At 51.9% G+C, this 18,714-nt stretch overlaps 1 protein-coding gene across 2 annotated transcripts in view; it reads left to right on the top strand.

Annotated features, from left to right (window-relative positions):
* Positions 1 to 270: 270 nt before the first annotated feature.
* PRR5 (proline rich 5) overlaps positions 271 to 18,714 on the top strand; it is a 47,931-nt gene continuing 29,487 nt past the window's right edge. Inside the window, exons 1-2 of one of the 2 annotated variants that reach the window (XM_051962915.1) lie at positions 271 to 366; positions 15,559 to 15,646. The gene's annotated coding sequence lies outside the window, so the exon portion shown is untranslated. The remainder of the gene's footprint in view (positions 367 to 15,558; positions 15,647 to 18,714) is intronic. The other variant, XM_051962916.1, reaches the window with a different exon arrangement.

Genomic DNA, 18,714 nt, shown 5'->3' with positions numbered 1-18,714 from the left:
CGACTGGAATTTGGACCCAAATTGTGTCTCCTTATGTCTGCCTCTATGATTCTGTAAATCGACTGTGTGTGTGTGTGTGTGTGTGTGTGTGTGCGAGCGCAAATATGTGTTGTGGATGGAGGGCGGGGGGCTGCGACGGCCTGGGTCCCACCGGGAGGTTCAGGGGCGGGTTCTGGAAAGTAGGGCCCCGCCCCGCCCCCGCCCCGCCGGGCCTCCCTCCTTGCGCTCGCCCTGCCCCCGTCGCTGCTGCTGAGGTTGTGCTGCTGCTGCTGCTGCTGCTGCTGCTGCTGTTCCCCCTCACACCCCACCTCCTCCCCCAGCCTCCGGCTCCCCTGCCGCCTGGGCTACGAAGACAGAAGGACAGAGGTAAGAGGCTGGGGGAGAGGAGATGCGGGGAGGGGGGAGATCGGACTGCGGGGTCCGAAGAGGGCCCCCTCGGCTGCCCGCTCCCCTCCGTGCTCGGGGACCAGCTGCGATGGCCGTTCTCAGGGCGGCCGCCGGATCTGCAGTTGCCGGCTTCTGGGTGGGGGTCTCAGATTGGCTCGGCTCCGACCCTTTCCTCTCACTCCGCCGGTTTCTCCTTCCCCTCGCCTCCCCTCCCCAGCTCCGGCTCCCCAAGTCTATCTCTGTTTCTGGCTCACAGCCTTGGTCTCTCATCTTGCCTCTTTTTTCTTCTCTGCTCTTAGCTGTCTGTATGTGTGTGTGTGTGTGTGTGTGTGTGTGTGTGAGACTCTGTGTGTGTCCCTGAATGTGAGTGTATGTCGCTGTATGTATATGTCTGATCTCTCAATCTGCCCATAGCACATTATATGTCTGTCCCTGTGTCTCTGCTGAATCTACCCATTACTCTATGTGTGTCTGTGTGCTGTGTGTGTGAGAGAGAGAGAGAGAGAGAGAGACAGACAGAGAGACAGAGACAGAGAGACTGTCTGTCTATAAATCTCTTGATCCATAGCATGGATGTGTCTCTGTCTCAGTGGGAATCTCTGAATCTGCCCTTTGCTGTGTGTGTGTGCCTTTGTCTCTCCCAGCCTGAGTAATCCCCTCGCTTCCTGAGAGCTCACAGCGGGAGATGAGGCTACCTGAATCTCCCTGACGGATACCCCACATCTACCTCCCGGTGGGGGCAGGAAGGAAGCTCGCCCCTCCCCATTCCCCTTCACCAGTGCCCCTCCTCTGCCAGCAGGCTGCCCCACCTTTTCAGGTCCCAGGCCCAGCACGAATCCCCGGTCTCGCCTCTGGACTGGAGGAGAAGTGTGAGCTTTTAGCATTGTGTCTCTATGCTGGCCCCCACGCTCTCAGCCCACATCTTGGTGTCCCTCTGCTCATTTGTCCCTGGGTGCCCCCAGTCTGAAAGCCAGCAAGAGAAAGGGTAGGGGGCAGGCGGGACAGTAGCCAAGGGTCCCAGATGGCACCTGAGGATTGAGGGGCCAAGAGAGGTCAAAACCTCAGGGTGGGTGGGTGACATTGTGGAGCTCTGGGAGACACACCTGCAGGGTAGCTAGGCTTCCTGACCCAAAGGATGTGCATATGTGCACAGATGTATGTGTGTGTGTGTGTGTGTATGTGTGTGTGTGTGTGTGTAGCTTGTATGGCTCTGTGTGTGTAGCTTGTGTGGCTGTGTGTGTGTGTGTGTAGCTTGTATGGCTCTGTGTGTCTTTTGTATAGCTGTTGTATGGCTGCGTGTGTAGCTTGTATGGCTCTGTGTGTGTATAGCTTACATGGCTCGGTGTGGGTGTAGCTTGTATGACTCTGTGTGTGTAGTTTGTATGGCTGTGTGTGTGTAGCTTGTATGGCTGTGTGTGTAGCTTTTGTGGCTCTGTGTATGTGTAGCTTATATGGCTCTGTGTGTAGCTTGTATGGCTGTGTGTGTAGCTTTTGTGGCTCTGTGTGTGTGTGTAGCTTGTATGGCTGTGTGTGTCTTTTGTATAGCTGTTGTATGGCTGTGTGTGTAGCTTGTATGGCTCTGTGTGTGTATAGCTTACTGGCTCGGTGTGGGTGTAGCTTGTATGACTCTGTGTGTGTAGTTTGTGTGGCTGTGTGTGTAGATTATGTGGCTGTGTGTGTGTAGCTTGTATGGCTGTGTGTGTCTTTTGTATAGCTGTTGTATGGCTGTGTGTGTAGCTTTGCATGGCTCTGTGTGTGTATAGCTTACATGGCTCGGTGTGGGTGTAGCTTGTATGACTCTGTGCATGTAGTTTGTGTGGCTGTATGTGTAGCTTGTATGGCTGTGTGTGTCTTTTGTATAGCTGTTGTATGGCTGTGTGTGTAGCTTTGCATGGCTCTGTGTGTGTATAGCTTACATGGCTCGGTGTGGGTGTAGCTTGTATGACTCTGTGCATGTAGTTTGTGTGGCTGTGTGTGTGGCTTGTATGGCTGTGTGTGTCTTTTGTATAGCTGTTGTATGGCTGTGTGTGTAGCTTGTATGGCTCTATGTGTGTATAGCTTACGTGGCTCGGTATGGGTGTAGCTTGTATGACTCTGTGCGTGTAGTTTGTGTGGCTGTGTGTGTAGCTTGTATGGCTGTGTGTGTCTTTTGTATAGCTGTTGTATGGCTGTGTGTGTAGCTTGTATGGCTCTATGTGTGTATAGCTTACGTGGTTCGATGTGGGTGTAGCTTGTATGACTGTGCGTGTAGTTTGTGTGGCTGTGTGTGTAGCTGGTATGGCGCTGTGTGTGAGGCTTTTGTGGCTCTGTGTGTGTGTAACTTATATGGCTATGTGTGTGTATAGCTTGCATGGCTCTGTGTGTGTAGTTTGTATGGCTGTGTGTGCAGCTTGTATGGCTCTGGGTGTGTGTAGCTTGAATGGCTCTATATGTGTGTAACTTGTATGGCTATGTGTGTAGTTTGTATGGCTGTATATGTAGCTTGTATGGCTCTGTCTGTGTGTAGCTTGAATGGCTATGTGTTTAGCTTTTGTGGCTCTGTGTATGTGTGGCTTGTATGGCTCTGTGTGTGTGTAGCCTTTGTGGCTCTGTTTGTGTATGTAGCTTGTGTGGCTCTGTGTGTGTGTAGCTTGTGTGGCTGTGTGTGTAACCTGTATGGCTCTGTGTGTAGCTTGTGTGGCTGTGTAACTTGTATGGCTCTGTGTATGTGTAGCTTGTGTGGCTGTGTGTGTGTAGCTTGTGTGGCTGCATATGTATAGCTTGTGTGGCTGTGTGTGTAGCTTGTGTGGCTCTGTGTGTGTGTAGTTTGTGTGGCTGTGTGTGTAGCTTGCGTGGCTCTGTGTGTGTAGCTTGTGTGGCTCTGTGTGTATGTAGTTTGTGTGGCTGTGTGTGTAGCTTGCGTGGCTCTGTGTGTGTAGCTTGCATGGCTCTGTGTGTGTAGCTTGCCTGGCTCTGTGTGTGTGTAGCTTGCGTGGCTCTGTGTGTGTAGCTTGCGTGGCTCTGTGTGTGTGTAGTTTGTATGGCTGTGTGTGTAGCTTGTGAGGCTATGTGTGTGCGTGCGCTGCGCGCCCTCGCAGCCCGCCTCTGTGAGCCTGCTGCAGGGTGAGGGAGACAAGTGCTCTTGGGCCTGCGGGGCCCTCCTCTTCCTCTCCCCCGCAGCCTCCCTCCCCTCGGGCCCGGTGATTTCACCCGGCTTCACATTGGCCGCCCCCGGAGGTGCCGTTCTCCGGTCCGAGTCCTGCTATTGTTAAACGCTGAGAGGGGCTGGCGGGGAGCTGAGCTGGGAACCAGAGGCCAGTCGCATCAAGTCCAAAATGAAGTCTGTGTCTCGGAGCAGCCTTTCTTCTTCCCTTCAATAGTGAGCTTTTATTGTGCGCCTCCTGTGTGTGCCGCTCACCGGGCGGGTGTGGGCGGGATCCGTAGGGAATCCCTAATCTGTAGAGGGGTGGGGGAGGAGCTCTAAACTGGAGAGACCCGGCGGGACTCGCGGCCAGTTAGAGGCTGTCCCCTCTGGGGGCTTGTGCAGGCGCCCTCCGTAAAACGTGGGACACGGCGCCGTGGAACTGGCTCCTCCCCCTCCCCCTTTCCCCACATCCTTGGGGAACGAGGGGCAGATGTGGATTGGGCCGGGGAGCCTCTCCACGGGGAGCTTCCTCCCAGTCACTTTTTCTGCCCTCACTTTTCCCCATCTGTGAAACGAGAGAAGCGCTCCCGACTGCCCCTGGGCAGGGCTGAGGGAGTCCCAAAGCAGTGCAGTTCGGAGCCCTCCACGAGTCTTGCTGCGGGTGTGACGGGCTGGAGCGGAGCCCCTTCTCGCTCCCATCACCCACGACTCGGAGACCTTCCCGCGGCCCTCGCTGCCTCCCAGAGCTCGCCGGCTGCCCACCGGCCCCAGACGCCTCCGCCGCGCTCCAGCCCTGCCCTCGGCTCGGTCCCCACCGACTGACGGGTGTCTGGGAGCCAATGGCAACCCCGCTTCTCGCTGGATGCGTCGGGTTCCTGAATCCCGCCTGGGACAGTGAGAAGTCGGTGACCTTGCCGAAGCACGAGGGAGTTCAGTAAAGGCCCCAGACCTTCCTGCATTTGAGGGGAAAGTCCCCTGAGGGAACACTTTGGAGCTAATGGTCTGCAACCAATTATTGACCAGCTCTGGGTCCCCTGACCCCAAAGTGAAATCCAAACACAAAACTCACTGGGTGGGGGTGGGGGATCACAGGCTGAGGGGGAAGGACAAATGGGTCAATGAGGCAGAGAGAGAGACCATCCTCTAGCCCAAGGATGCCTCCGGAGCAGACTTGGGCGGGAAAGATCTCCCTCTGGTAGCCGGGGGTGCGGTGGAAAAGGCATCAGGGAAGGGGCCCTAAGCTGCCCCTTGAGGCGAGAGACAGTTTTCCCTGGGGGACAGGATGATGCAGTAGTGGGGGACCTTCCAAAGGGAGCCCTTGAGCACTCTTGAGGGAAGTGCTTTTTGTTGTTGTCTTTCTAAGTCCAGAGTCTGGCAAAGAGTAGGTGCCTAATAAATGCTCGTTGGCCTAGGCATCTGTTCATCGATTGTAAGCTCCCAGGGGGCCTTGTTTGTCGGGCTCTAGTCCCCCAAGTCCAGCTCACTGCCTGGCACAACGTTCAAGATCATTCATTCCCTCCCCCCAGCCCCCTGTCCCATGACAGAGGAACTTCTGCAGGAGGCTGGGCAAGCCCCAGCAGAGAAAGGAGCTTCTGTATCTGGGGGAGCTCACTCAGCTGACTGTCCTGCCCCCCCACCTCTGGGAGCCCTCCATTCTCAAGGTTTATCTCCACATGAATTTCCAAGGTGATAGAACTGAAAACCCAAAAAGTTAATAATCCCTCTTGTCCTTCTCTCCCCCGTCCCTGGGCTCATTAGCCCATTTGGACTCTGTGGGGAGAAGCCCCACTTTCGAATTTGTTTAAAATGATGAGATGCCCCTATTGTGGAAGCTGATGTGTGTGGAGGGGGCTTCTAGCAGTGAGAGGGGGTCCCAGGGGAGAGGGAACCCCCAGAGACTGTTTAAGGCAAACTCTTGTCAGGGCTGTTTAGGTGGGGAGAGGGAGGAAGGAGGGGAGCCCTTCCCAGCCCTCGGTGAGCCGACCCTCTGCTCCTTTGCCCCCTGTGTCTCCTGCCCGTGCTAACTAGCAGCCTGTGGTGTGGATATACCTAGCCTGGCCTGTTCTGTGCCTCCTTGTGCCTTGGTCAGTGCCCAAAGGGAGCTGGCTGCCCATGACGGGAACAACATACACTAGGAATCACGATTTTTTGGTCGGTTGAGGAGAGACGCTCGGGGGAGTGGGGGGGGAGGGGTCTGCTGGGATGGTCGATGCTGAGATCAAGGGAGGAGAAAGGAAAGGCAGGGGCCTTTCAAAGGTGGCAAGCAAAGGTGGAGGAGGAAGAAGATTGCAGCCCAAGGGCACCAAGGTGGGGAAGGAGCAAGGTTTCATGTACTGCACCTGGAGAAGTCCACTCAGAGGCAGGCAGAAAGAAAGAAGAGAGGGAGGAAGAGAGAAAAAGAAGGAGAAAGGAAGAAAGGGAGAAAGGGAGGAAGGGAAGGAGGAAAGAAGGGAGGCAGAGAGGGTGGGAGCAAAAAATGGAGGTAGGGAAGGAGGAAGGAAGAGAGGGAAGTAGCAAGGGAGGAAGGAAGGGAGAGAAAAAGGGAGGGAAAGAAGAAAAGAGGGAAGGGAAGGAGGGAGGGAGGAAGGAAGGAAGGAGGAAGAGAAGAAAGGAGGGGGGAAGAGAGGTAAGGAGGGGGAAAGGAGAAAAGGAGGGGGAAGGAAGAAAGGGAGATAGGGAAAGAGGGAGGAAGGAATGGAAGGAGGAAGGAATGGAAGGAGGAAGGAAAGAAGGAAGGAAGCAAGGAAGAAAGGAAAAGAAATTAAGCTACACCAAAAAAGCAGCTCAGCAAAACTAACCAAAAGCTGAATCGAGTCTGGCTATGCATGTAGCATTTCAACCCATAGTCCCCCACCTCCGGAAGAAAGAAAGGGTAGCTCCTTACTGGTCAGTGGAGCATTGTGTGTGCATGATGGTGATCACCGTTTTCTGGGCTCCGCTAACCTCACCCTCCATCAATTGTCCTAAGACTCCCTTTGCTTCTCGGTCCTCATCACGCTCCTTCCTCACAGCCCAGGGACATTTCCTCCCGTTCCAGTTCTCATCAGTCATTCCTTGGTACTGGGCAGCTATCTCTGCTGCCGTAAGTCAGGGCTCGCTGTTGGCGGAAGCTTCCTTGACCTGCTTGGTCTATGGCCCCAGCAGCAGACCTCGAGTTCAGAGGGACTGGCCATTTGAGTCATTGCCTTAGAAAAATTCTCCCCATTTCTTTCCTCGGTGGTTGGATTGCTTTGCAAGTGTCATCGGCCGCGTAGCTTCTCTTTCCAGGGTCCGGCTAGTCCCGTCGCCTTTTGGGAGCCCCTCGAAGCCTCGGGACTGGTTCGGTTTTTATTTTCCTCCTTGTTTGTGATTTGGCACCAATTTTCATATGGTTGTGGATAGTCTGAGAACCACTTCTAACCTTGGATCCCCTGTGGAACTGGGGCCAAGAACTGACCTCCCACCCTCCTGAGAACATGCAGGGAGGTGATGTAAGGGAAGGGTAGCCAGCACAAATCTGGCAGTTAAGAAATGGTTGTTGAATCATATGCAAATCTCTTGGTAATGATAACTGTCATCGAACACTGTCTGCGTATGGGAACCATGAGTATTAAAGAAATGTTCTGTCTGCCATGTAAGTTAGTGAGCTCTCTGTCCCTAGAATTATTCAAGCAGAGTCTGGATGGCCGCATCCCTAAGAGATGGTAAAGAAAGTATTCTCACCTAGAAGAGATTCTCCTATCTTGCCTCTAAGGCCCTGCAGCTGTGACATTCCCTATTCTAGGGCCCCTCCAGCTCAGACATCCCCCAGTTCTAAGCTCCCTAAAAACTCTGACATCCCCTGTTCTCAGATCCCTCTCAGCTCTGACTTTCCCTGTTCATTTATTTCTACAGTTGATTCCAATGAGATAATTCAATAATCACATACCAAAGAGCTTAAGAGGCAGTAGTGAAAAGAGCAAGGAATTTAGCCTTAGAAAACATGTTTGTGCTCTTGGATGGCCCTCAGTTTCCTCATCTGTAAAATGGGGATAATCCTACTTTTGACATTGACCTCAGGAGCTCTCCTAGGGAACAGGAGTATTTCTCACTCGTGGCCATCACCCTTCCCTTCTCTGGCTGGGCTCTCTGATTCTCGGCCCGCCTCTTTTCCAGGATGTCTCTGAGAGGGGCTCCTTCAGTAACCTCCCCCCCCCCGACCCTGTCCTTCCTGCAGAGAGTTTGGGATGGTTTAACTGACAGGAGATGCTGCTACTGGTCCCTGTGGAGAAGCTCCTGATGAAAGATTGATCAGAAGCTTGGCCGGGAGCCAGGCCGAGGCCCTTCTGGGCTGGGTGGGGGAAGGAGTATTTCCTTACCGTGTTCTCCAGGCTGCTTCCTTCAGCTGCAGGCCTTGGAACGGGAGAAGGTCGATGAGCATTCTTGGAGTTCAGCTGAGTCACTCCGGAGACTCATCTCTATCCTTTGGCTTCTGAGTCAACAGTTTACTCACCTCTGAAATGGGCAGATTGATGCCATGTTCCCACGAGGGCTGACTAATGTTTCCTCGGCTATTTGAGTGCCCAAAGTCACGGAAAGGGCTTCTGGAATGTCAGAGTAATGGCATAATAACAGCAAGAAGACTGTTTTCCTAATGCACTCTTGGTAGTGATGGATTTCTGGCTGGAAGAGACTCAGAACAGAAGCTGGGTAGAATCTGCAGCCTAAAGAGAGCAAAGTGGAAGGGGCAGTGAGGGGGGAGGAAAGGAACCATGTGTTCAAGAAAGAAGGGAAGCATTCTTTTTTTACCCATTTTATTAAGTACCTACTGTGTACCAGGCACAATACTAAGCACTTTATGCTTATATCTCATTGATAATATCGATAATAATGAGATATCTCACTGAACCTTTACATTCCCGAGAGGAAGGGAGATCTTATTATCTGCCTTGTTTACAATTGGGGAAACTGAGGCAAAACAAGTTTCTTACCCAGCGTCCCAGTGAGTATTTGAGGCCACGTTTGGTCTGTCCAAGAACTTACATAGTGGCTCTTTTTGTGGTGGCAAAGAATTGAAAATGGCAGAGGTGTCCATCAGTTAGGGGCTGGCTGAAGAGGCTGAAGCCTCTGTTTGGGATGATATTAGAGTGCTTAAGATTCCAAGAGGTAGAGTCTGAGAAACTTAGGAAGATGCGGATGAACAGAGAGCAGAACTGGGCCTTCAATCCCAGAGGATGGAGGAGGAAGAGCTACTGAGCTCCAGAGATGGAGAGAGTGTTCAGGGGCTGAGTGTGAAACCCCTAATTTTGGACGTGGGCAGTGGGGAAACTGCCTTGAGGTGAGGAAGCCTCTGGTTCTTAGGTCCCTGGGGATGGGGGAGCAAAAAAAAAAAAAAGGAAAAGAGGCTCACTGAAGTATAGAGAAGGAAACAGAAAAGCAAGATGTGATTGAAGGAATAATGCAAATATCTCTATGTTTTAAAAAGCAAACTACATAGTAGAGATTCACAGTTTCACCTCTAAGCCATTTCCTGTTCTGTGTTGTATATGGAAATATTTTCCCTTCGGGGGACTCATTAAGTTCAGAGCAAAAAATTAAATCTATAAAACAAAGAGCATTAAACATGAAATGCATCACTGGGAAGACCTCAGAACTTGGAGCGTCAAGAGTTGGGAGGAGCTTTAGAACTGGGAATGTCAGCGCTAAGAGGAGCCTTTGAGCTCTTCCAACTTCCTTTATCTCCTCCCCTCATGCTACTGAGAATGAAACCAACTTAAAGGGATGGAGTTACTTGACTACTGAGCAAATCTGTGGTAAAAAACCCTGCTTTTGAGGCTGACACTTGCTGTCCAGGGCTTGTTCCTCTAGGGCTCCCCCCTGTAACCCGGCCCGTAGCTGCCTTTGCTAGCTGGGGCAGTGAGGAGTCCACAGCAGGCCCAGGTAGCACAAGGTATTCCCCCTTCACCAGGCTGCTGGAACCGCTTTCTGAGAGTGGCCCATTAGAAGGCTGTTTGCTGGTATGGTCTGAGGTCCAAACCTTACCAGATAAAGAGAAATGCTAATGAGGCTCAGTTCCTTGGGAGTGGGAATAGAGCCAGGGGAAGGGGATCAGCAGATGTGACGGGGTGGAAACCCCTCCCCCATCCCACATGCTGGGGCCCAGGGGTCCACAGCTTCCCCAATATGGGGCCGCCTCTCGTGTGTGGTCAGAAAGTCTAATTCTTTCCTGTTTGCGGCTGGCTTTGCAGGCTGATAGAGCACAAGATGCCAGAGTGGAAAGGGTCCAAGCTCCACCCTCTCATTTTTCCGATGGCACGGGGCCAGAATCACATAGTCTGTGCCAGAGGATCTGGCCCCTTCATCAGCCCTACCTTCTCCAAAGGCAGGGGTTGGGGACCAAATTTCCATGATCTGGCTTCCTATTGGTCAAGGAGATGCTCAGATTTAGAGCTGGAAAGGGCCTTTGAAGCCCCAATTCAGGGCTGATGCTATATCTAGATCAACCTCCTCATTTCATATAACAGTCCGAGAGAGAGGTAAAGGGATTGGCCCAAAACAACCAAAGCGGCAGAAAGGAAACCCAGACCAGATCAACAATCATTTAGACACCTAGGCTATCTTATTCCTCCCCTCACCCCCTACTCTATCACCTACTCTTCAAACCACTGACTCCTGCCTCCATTGCTCAGCTCTAAGCATTTTATCTGGCCATCCCCCACGCCTAGAAAGCTCTTTCTTATGTTCTAATGACCTCCTGGCTAATGACAAGTATATGTACATGTATCGTTAGATAGATACAAAAAGCTTGTTTACATGTTTTCTCCTCTCTTGTGCTAACTCTTGACTCAATGCCTAGAATACAGTAATACAGTAGGCACTCAATAAATGTTTTTGACTTGATGACTATATGCCAGACACTTTGCTAAACTCTGAGGATACAAAGAAAAACAGAAATCAGTCCCTGCCCTCAAAGAGCCCACAAGCTAGTGAGAGAGACCACATGGAAACAGTTCTGTACAAATAGATATGGACAGAGTAGTTGGAACCTACTGAATTTAAGAGGGGAGGTCCTTTGCCTTGGGGGTAGAGGGAGCCAGAAAAAGCCTCTTATAATGGGTTTGAAACTGAGTCCTGAAAAAATCCAGGTAAACCAAGGAGTAGAGATAAAGGGACATAGTGTTCTCACTATGGGGGACAGTCAATGTAGAAGCATAGTAATGAGGGATGGAGGGATGATGTGACCAGATCATAGAGTATCTGGAAGGGAGCAATTATCAGAATATGGGAAGGGGGGGCAGGTTATGAAAGGCTTTGAATGCCCAACAGAGGATTTTGCACTTGACTCCAAAGGCTATAGGGCACCACTGAAGTATGAGGTAACGTGGTCCAACATGTGGTTTAGGAGGTTGAAAGGAAGACGGCCCCGGGTTGGGGAGACTTGAGATAGGCAGACCCCTTCACCCCCAAGCAAGTTTTTGCAATAGTTCAGATATGAGGTGCTAAAGGTCTGCTCTAGAGATGGGACAGGAGAAAAGGGGAAATATTGGAGAGATGTTGAGAGGCAAAATCTGACGAAAGATGTTGCAGAGGTGAAATCAACAAGAGATATGGAAGAGGTGAAGTTGCAGGGGATGAAACTGACAAAAGATATTGCAGAGATCAAATTGACAAAAGATGTTACAGAGATGAAATAGAAGAGAAAAAGCTGCAAAGGTGAAATCCAACCAGAATGTTGCAGAGGTGAAATTAACAAGACATATTGCAGAGATGAAACTAAGGAAAAACTGCAGAAGAGAAATTGACAAGAGATGCTGCAGAAGTGAAATCACCATGAGATGACAATAGGTGGTATAGAGATGAAATCAAAGAGAAAAAGCTGCAGAGGTGAAATCCGACAAGAGATGTTGCAGAGGTGAAATCAACAAGAGATGCTGCAGAGGTGAAATCCAACAAGAGATGTTGCAGAAGTGAAATCAACAAGAGATGCTGCAGAGGTGAAATCCGACAAGAGATGTTGCAGAGGTGAAATCAACAAGAGATGCTGCAGAGGTGAAATCCGACAAGAGATGTTGCAGAGGTGAAATCAACAAGAGATGCTGCAGAAGTGAAATCTACATGAGATGACAAGAGGTGGTACAGAGATGAAATCGAAGAGAAAAAGCTGCAGAGGTGAAATACGACAAGAGATATTACAGGGATGAAGTTGATAGGCCTTAGATACAGCTTGGATGTGAGGGGAAATGAGATAATAAGCATTCAGAATGATTCCTAAGGAGAAATCCTGAGGGATTGGGAGGATGGTGATGCTCTTTACAATAATGAGGAGAGGAGAGTTTATGCAGGGAAGATGATACGTTCTGTTTCGGATGTGTTGAGTTTGAGATGCCTACAGGAAATCTGGATGGAAATGTCTAAGAGGCAATTGATGATACAAACCTGGAACTCGAGAGACCCTACAGCTAGATATAAAGATCTGGGTCTCATATCTGCATAGAGATGTGGGTTGAAAAAAGGTCATTAGATTTGACAATGAAGGGATAATTGGTAACACTGGAGAGAACAGTTTCACTGAATGAGGAGTGTTGGATTATGGAGAAGCTAGATGCGAAGGCCTTTGAGGTTTCCTTCCAAGTCTCAGTTGATGTTCCTAAGATGTCCAATCCAGTGCTCCTGGTACTGAGCTTCTCTGGCTAAAGTATACTTTCCTTGGTGTTAGGTTGTTGAAGACTGCAGATAGTGGGGTATAAAACCTTTTAGTCGAGTAAGGAAACTTACTGCCCATATTTGGTTTGGCTCACCATTCCGCTAAGGGCATCTCAGCCTTCCTGAGAAGTCAGGGTGGGTATGATCACCTGTGCCTACTTGAAGCAGGGTTACCCTGAAGTCCATAATAACTAGTTGGTGCATGCACAGTACTGAATAGTTACATAAGTGCATAGGGTATATAAAGTGGAAGGCTTCCTAGAATAAACGGACTCCACTTATGTAAGTGCATAGGGTATATAAAGTGGAAGGCTTCCTAGAATAAATGGACTCCAGCTTAAACATATTCCTGAGTCTTGCCTCATCACTCCTCACCTGATATCAGAGCTCAGGCTGCTCCTGAAGTCCTCCCATGAGTGGAATTAGATATTCACGGCTCAGGCTAATCCTGAAGTCCTCCCCTAACTTTAGGTACAAGTATGGGGTCCAGTTTGACACTATCCCCAAAGCTTTCAGGTGGATCAAAAGTGTGAGTATGGGGGGGTCCAAATGTCTGCCCTATTCAAGCAACCCTTTTTTCAGAGCTGAGAGGCCCTTCACTTAGCACCCTATGCTCTTGGTGGTGGGAGGATTAGGAAATGATTTTCTGACATATACAGGAAACCCACACAATTCACCAGTTGACAACAAACTCTTTCAGACCTTAACGGTGTGGTAGAAGTGGCCACAGAGAGGAAGGACACTTTTATCCATGCTCATCTGTTCCTCCTTGTGAACCCCACTAGGACTAAAAGAGAGGAAGACCAGAGCTAGGGGAGGGGACAGTCGGACCAGACTGAGGCACATGGCCCATCCAGGAAAAGTCATCATACTTGCTTTTGTTACTTCTCAGTCCTTCTATTAAGTCTACCTTAGCCATGAGGCTGGGACAACACCAGAGGGAAGGGGAGGCAGGGGGTGAGAGTCTAAGACTGAGCCTTTCGGTTCAAAGCCTACCAGGCTGGCTTTTGGATTAGGACTGGGGTTGGAAAGTGCATCGAGGCCATGAGCCTGAGGGGGAGATGTAGAACAGTCAGTGATCCAGAGCTAGGGAAGGCTTTCAGACTTCTGTCATGGGGGGCCTGATGCCGTTTCTCTTGAGGGGCTAGAAGTGTCCCTCTGGAGTGTGGAAAGGATGCAGGCCAAGCACTGATAGGTCTCAGTTCTGGAGGAAGCCAAGGGAGGAGAGGACGGGCATGAGCACCATTCTCCCTGAGCCTGTCTTGTTCACCACACTGCCCTAGATACCTTCCATCTTGTCCATGGCCCCCTAGCTGAGCAAGAAGTTCCACGTGTCAGTTGACAAGACAGTGGAGAGCAGACCCATCACTTTGTAGGATCATCCCCTTTATAGGGATGAAGGCTCCGTAGGTTTTGGAAGCATGAGGGGACACTAGGGCCCTGCTTATCCCTCAAGCCTGGATCCTTCTGGCCTTGTTCTCTGCACTTCTTGAACTTGCCTGAGCTTTAGGGCCTTATGTCACTCAGGACCTCAGTCTTCAAAAGCCCTTTTCCAAAGAGATCCCCTAGCTTGCTGGTTCTGGCTCATGTGTCATTTCAGAGCCAGTCACTGCAATTTGGTAAGCACGAATTAAGTAACAACTGCATACAAAGCCCCGTGGGAAATGGAAGGACTGGCTGATTCACTCCCGGCCCAAATGAGTTCACTTGTCTTGCCACTCCAATTGGAGCCTTTCTCCTCGGGGCAGCGGAGTTCCCTAGCAATTGACTCACATTGTGGCCTGCCCAGTGCTGACCTCACGTCAGCCCTCTGAGTTGGGGGGACCCACTCTGGTAAGCTCATTTCACAATGAAAATGGGACTCGGAGGCTGAGGAATGGGTTGCTGTGTATTTGCCAAGGGGAAGATCCCCAGAGTAACTTGTATTTGGGGAAGCCGCTTGCTCTCCTGGGCACGGCCTCAGGGTGAAGGCAGGTGCCCTACGGATGTCACTTTGGGAGGACGTTGCAGGATGGGGAGAGGGGCGTTACGTCCGTCAGAACCAAATAACCGTAGTCATTCAACTGACCCAAGCACTTGCTTTCCCTGGGACCTTGGACAAATTCCAGCTCTAAAATAAAGTTTTGGATGGGAGGAAATTTAGGTTTCACCTGGGGATGATGTTCCATGGCATGTGGCCCAAGGCTTCTTTCTGCTCTAACATTCCATGCTCTTATGGCCCAGCTCTGCCATCCCCTGTTCTCAAGTCCCTCGCTGCCCTGACATCCTCTCCTGAGACCCTTCCCAGCCCTGCCATCCCCTATTCTCAGGCCTCTCCTAGCTTTGACCCTCCCTGTCTAAAGCTCCTGCTCACTTGCACTCAGCTTCTGAAGCCCCTTTCTGTTTCAAATCGATGGTTCTATGAACCTCCTCAGTATATAAAAAGTTCCCCACTTGGGCCCCCATGGAAGATGTTCTCTTTCCTCTCCTTTGCTCACCATCCCCCTCCTCCCAGGGAGACCTGAGACTGGACATGGGGAACGATCGTCAGAGGTGTCCCTCTGTCTCCCAGAGAACGGCCCTGTCCAGTACCACCTACTGTGGGTGCGCAGGGCCCCGGCTTGGGCTTCAATATTTCCATCCTAGGGCAAGGAGGCAGCTCCCCAAAACACCACACACCCAGAGCTTCCCACTCTGCCCTACTCTGCCTGGAGGCTGGGGCTCACTTCTCCCAAGTCCCTGTATCTTCCTGGGCTACCCAGACTCCCCCATTGCCCTCTTGCCACAGGCTGGGAGGGTGGGAAAGGAAGAGGTGACACAGGACTGCTCAGCTGCTGCCCTGGCCACTCCGTCCCAATCTTAATTCACCGGCCAGCGGCGCGGGAGCCAGGCGGGAGCGCGGGAGTCTTATGAGCACAAAAAAATGATGTCTGAGGACGTGAGAAAAAGGAGCCAGACCCAGGGACCTCTGCAATGTCCACTGCCGTGAGGAGGCTGGGCCCCAAGAAATGAGCAGGTCCCTCATGGGGCCAGAGCCAGATAAGGACGTGTCCTTTCCCTGGCACCTTCCCAGCCTCCTGGGGCTACAGCCTCACAGATTTTCAGTGTATGTCTAAGACCTTGCAGGCCCCAAGCAGTCACACAGCACACAGCGGGGCAGACTGAATCACGGGATGTGATGTTTTACCTTCATTTCCCTCCTTCATCCTTCTTGCCTTCCTGTTTCCCTTCTTCCTTCCCTTGCTCCCTCCCTTCCTCTTCTTTTTGTTACAGGAAAAGGTTGCCTAGGGGAGGGGAAGAGAACTTTTCTCCTCACAATTCTGGGCCGCATCAGGAAAATGCACTTTTCTTAAAAGGGCCTCTTTGTGTTTCTTGTCTCTAAGCCCCGACCTTTCCTTCCCCTGCAGGGCCCACGTGAGCCTCAGTAAGTGTGGTTGAACCCTCTCAGGCTCCCCTTGCCCAAGATTCCGCCAGACTCCTCCAGCCTCTGAGCAGGTAAGACCGGCGGCCCTTGGGCTCCCTTGCCCCTCAGGCGGCTCTCACAGAGGATGTGCTGGGACCCTGTGTCAGGACAGGGCCCGGCGTGAGAGCCGAGGACCGGGAGCCCGGTGGGCAGGGCACTAGCCCCAGGTTGGACGCCTGCTTCCCGCGGGAGCTCCTTCTAGGATCCAGGGTTTGAGCACTCTAGTCTCGCTTTGTTTACCACAACCTGTGACATCAGACATGATAGGCTTAGTCACCCATTTTACAGATGGGGAGGCTGAAGCTTACCTACAGAGGAGGTTCTGGGACTTGAGGAAACCCCGGTGGGGCTCGGTAACTGATGGGGAGCGGCTGGGAAGCGGGGTGGGCAGTCTCGCCCAGGAGCCTCGGCTGACCTCGAGGAAGCGCTCGCTGTGTCTCGGCTTTCCTCCTCCTCCGCCTCCCTGCGCTGGGCGGCCCGGGTATTGCCCATAGCCCGGGGCCCCGGGCGTCGTGGACGTGAGGTTTGCCGCCTGCAACCAATCCCCGAGGGCCCGCGATACGTCCCTGCGGCGGGAGGGGCCTTGGGGAAAGCAGGGTGGAAGCTTTCACTTACTCCCAGCTGATAGGATATCACTTACTAATTTCTCCAGGCTAACGCGGGAGGGGGAGCAAGTCCCGCAGGGCCTGGAGCTGGGGGAGGGGGCGGGATGGGGGGAGCGGCTAGAAAGATAGGGGTGGAGTTGGAGCTCAATAGAGAAGGGGGCGTCTGCCGGTGCGAGATACCTGTTTTGGGCTCTGAGCAGTAGGGAGCTACGGAAGGTCTCTGAGAAAGCGGCGTGTCTCGAGAAGATAGTCCGGAGCCAAGGACAGATTGTCAAGAAAGCGTCCGGAACAGGAGTTAGGAAATGATTAAAAGTATCGGGGCGAAAGCGTCTGCATAACATGATCGTGTGGGGGAGGGGAGTAAGGAGGGGGCCGCTGGACCTGAAATTAAAGGACCCGACTGCAGGTAGCCTCAGTCTCTGCCTTCCTCCATTGTAGGCGAGCCTGCACAGAAGCCCAACGGAGAGCTCCAAGTCTTTAAGTTGCATCCCATGTGATGGGGATAGGATTGGGCAGCTGATTGGGTGCGGGGGATGAGGGAGAGGGCGGGGCCAAAAATGACGCCGAGCTCTGGTGACAGGGAAGATGAAGACGCCATCAGGAGGGGTGGGAGGGCCCTAGAAGGGGTCCTGGGGGCCCGATTAGATGAGAAGTTCCTTCCAGAACGCTGAAGGATCCTGAGAGTGCCTGGTGACCCACAAAGGAAGTAATCTCCAAGACGCTTCCTCGGGCTCACCTGGTCAGCTTGGCTGCACATCCCTAGAGCTGGCCATCCCTGGCAGCATCAGACACCCCTTTGCCCCTTGCTCTGAACCTAACTGACCACCATGGTGGTCCTGTGCCCGAAAAAGAGACGGGGTGTGTGAGTGTGTGGTGTGTGTGTGTGTGTGAATATGTGTGGGTGAATATGTGTGTGAATGAGTGTGTGTGAGTGTGTGTGTATGTGTGAATGTGTGTGTGTGTGTGTGTGTGCGCACATGGTCCCTGGAGTGTAGATCCTGTGGGAAGAACTGCTTGATCTATAAATTAAATACACAGAGATGTCCCAGGGCAAGAACAGCTTTCCTTGAAGATTCTAATTACATGAGGAGGGAGGAAAACAAGCAATCGCATGGCGGGGCTTTGCCATCTTCAATGGGAACACAGACTGTCCGCTCTGGGAGAGATCTGAGAACAGAGAACGTCAAGTTTGGGAGGAGGCGAGGAGACACCTTAGGACTTAGCACACGGAGGCTTCTCTGGGCCTTTGACCAAATGTCAGCACTGGGAGGGACCTGAAAGAGAAGAGCATTTAATTGCCCCATTTTACAGAGAAGGTGAGCGTGGGAGAGAGAGATTTAGAGAGGAGAAGTATTGGGAAGTGCTTTGGCGTGAGTTATTGTTACTATCGCCACCCCTCACTCCATCACATCACATCCCCCCATCATCATCATCACCACCAACGTCACCCCCCAAGCAGCCACCACCATGACTACCATTATCACCATCCCCACCAAAATTGGCCACCTCCCGGGTCTCATGTAAGCTTTTCTGTAGGAAGCGGGACCCCTTACAGATGAGGATGCTCCTGCCTTAGTTTGTGCCCTGGGTTCGTTGTCTATAAACCCAGAAGGTCACATTCTCCAAGGCTACTCTCTACCCGAACCTTGGAGGAGATCTGAGACGGGACAGCATGGGCGTGAGCCCAGGCTTTGTCACCCACTCTCCGCATCCAGGAGAGTTTGCGCCTTCTTCCCCCACCCGTCTCTCTGCCTCTCTCCCTCCCAGGCCACTTCATCTGTACTTTAGGTCAGCTTTAGGCCTCTGCCTGATCTCCTATCTTTGTCACTTCAAAGGGACCCGGAGGGTAACAATTTGGGCTGATAAGAGACAGCCAGGCTGGTCTAACCCCTTAAGTCCCCAGCCAGAGAACACAGACATCATGCTTTGCGGTGAACTCTTCTTCCCTGGAGTGGGGAAGCCCCCGGGGAGCAAGATGAATAGGCATGGGGCGTTCTAGAGGGCAGATTGCAAATGTCTGTAAACCACAGATGGGGAGCAGCTGCCTGTGATCGGCCAAGCTCAGCTCATTGCTGCTCACTCTGAAATCCCACTGCATTTTAACACCGTTTTTCCCCCGACTTTTTTTGTCATCTGCCTTTGAGATGAGCTGAAGTGAAGGAGGTTACACACACACACACACACACACACACACACACACACACTCCAGTTCTTCAGAACCTGAACTCATCAAGTGACTCAAAGTGACAGCATTTATCCCCCTGAAACAGGCAGGCTCTCGTAGGAAACTGGGATCACAGCTGGTTTCAATGGAGACACATGAACTGAGTCTGAGTCTGGCAGAATCAACGTTCTTAGTGAAGGTCTTTGAAGAACTATTTTTCCCTCCCTCCATACAGTCACTGAATCGGCAGCTCAGAGAATCCCAGCTCCCCCAACTCTTTGTCTCATAGAAAATCTCAGAGTTTCGATGCACGGAGGATTAGAGTCTTAGA

This window comes from Antechinus flavipes, chromosome 5 (genome assembly GCF_016432865.1).
Source record: "Antechinus flavipes isolate AdamAnt ecotype Samford, QLD, Australia chromosome 5, AdamAnt_v2, whole genome shotgun sequence".
NCBI classification, from domain to species: Eukaryota; Metazoa; Chordata; class Mammalia; order Dasyuromorphia; family Dasyuridae; genus Antechinus; species Antechinus flavipes.
The sequence above is the reverse complement of the archived record's forward strand: the minus strand, read 5'-3'. Positions and strand labels throughout refer to the sequence as shown.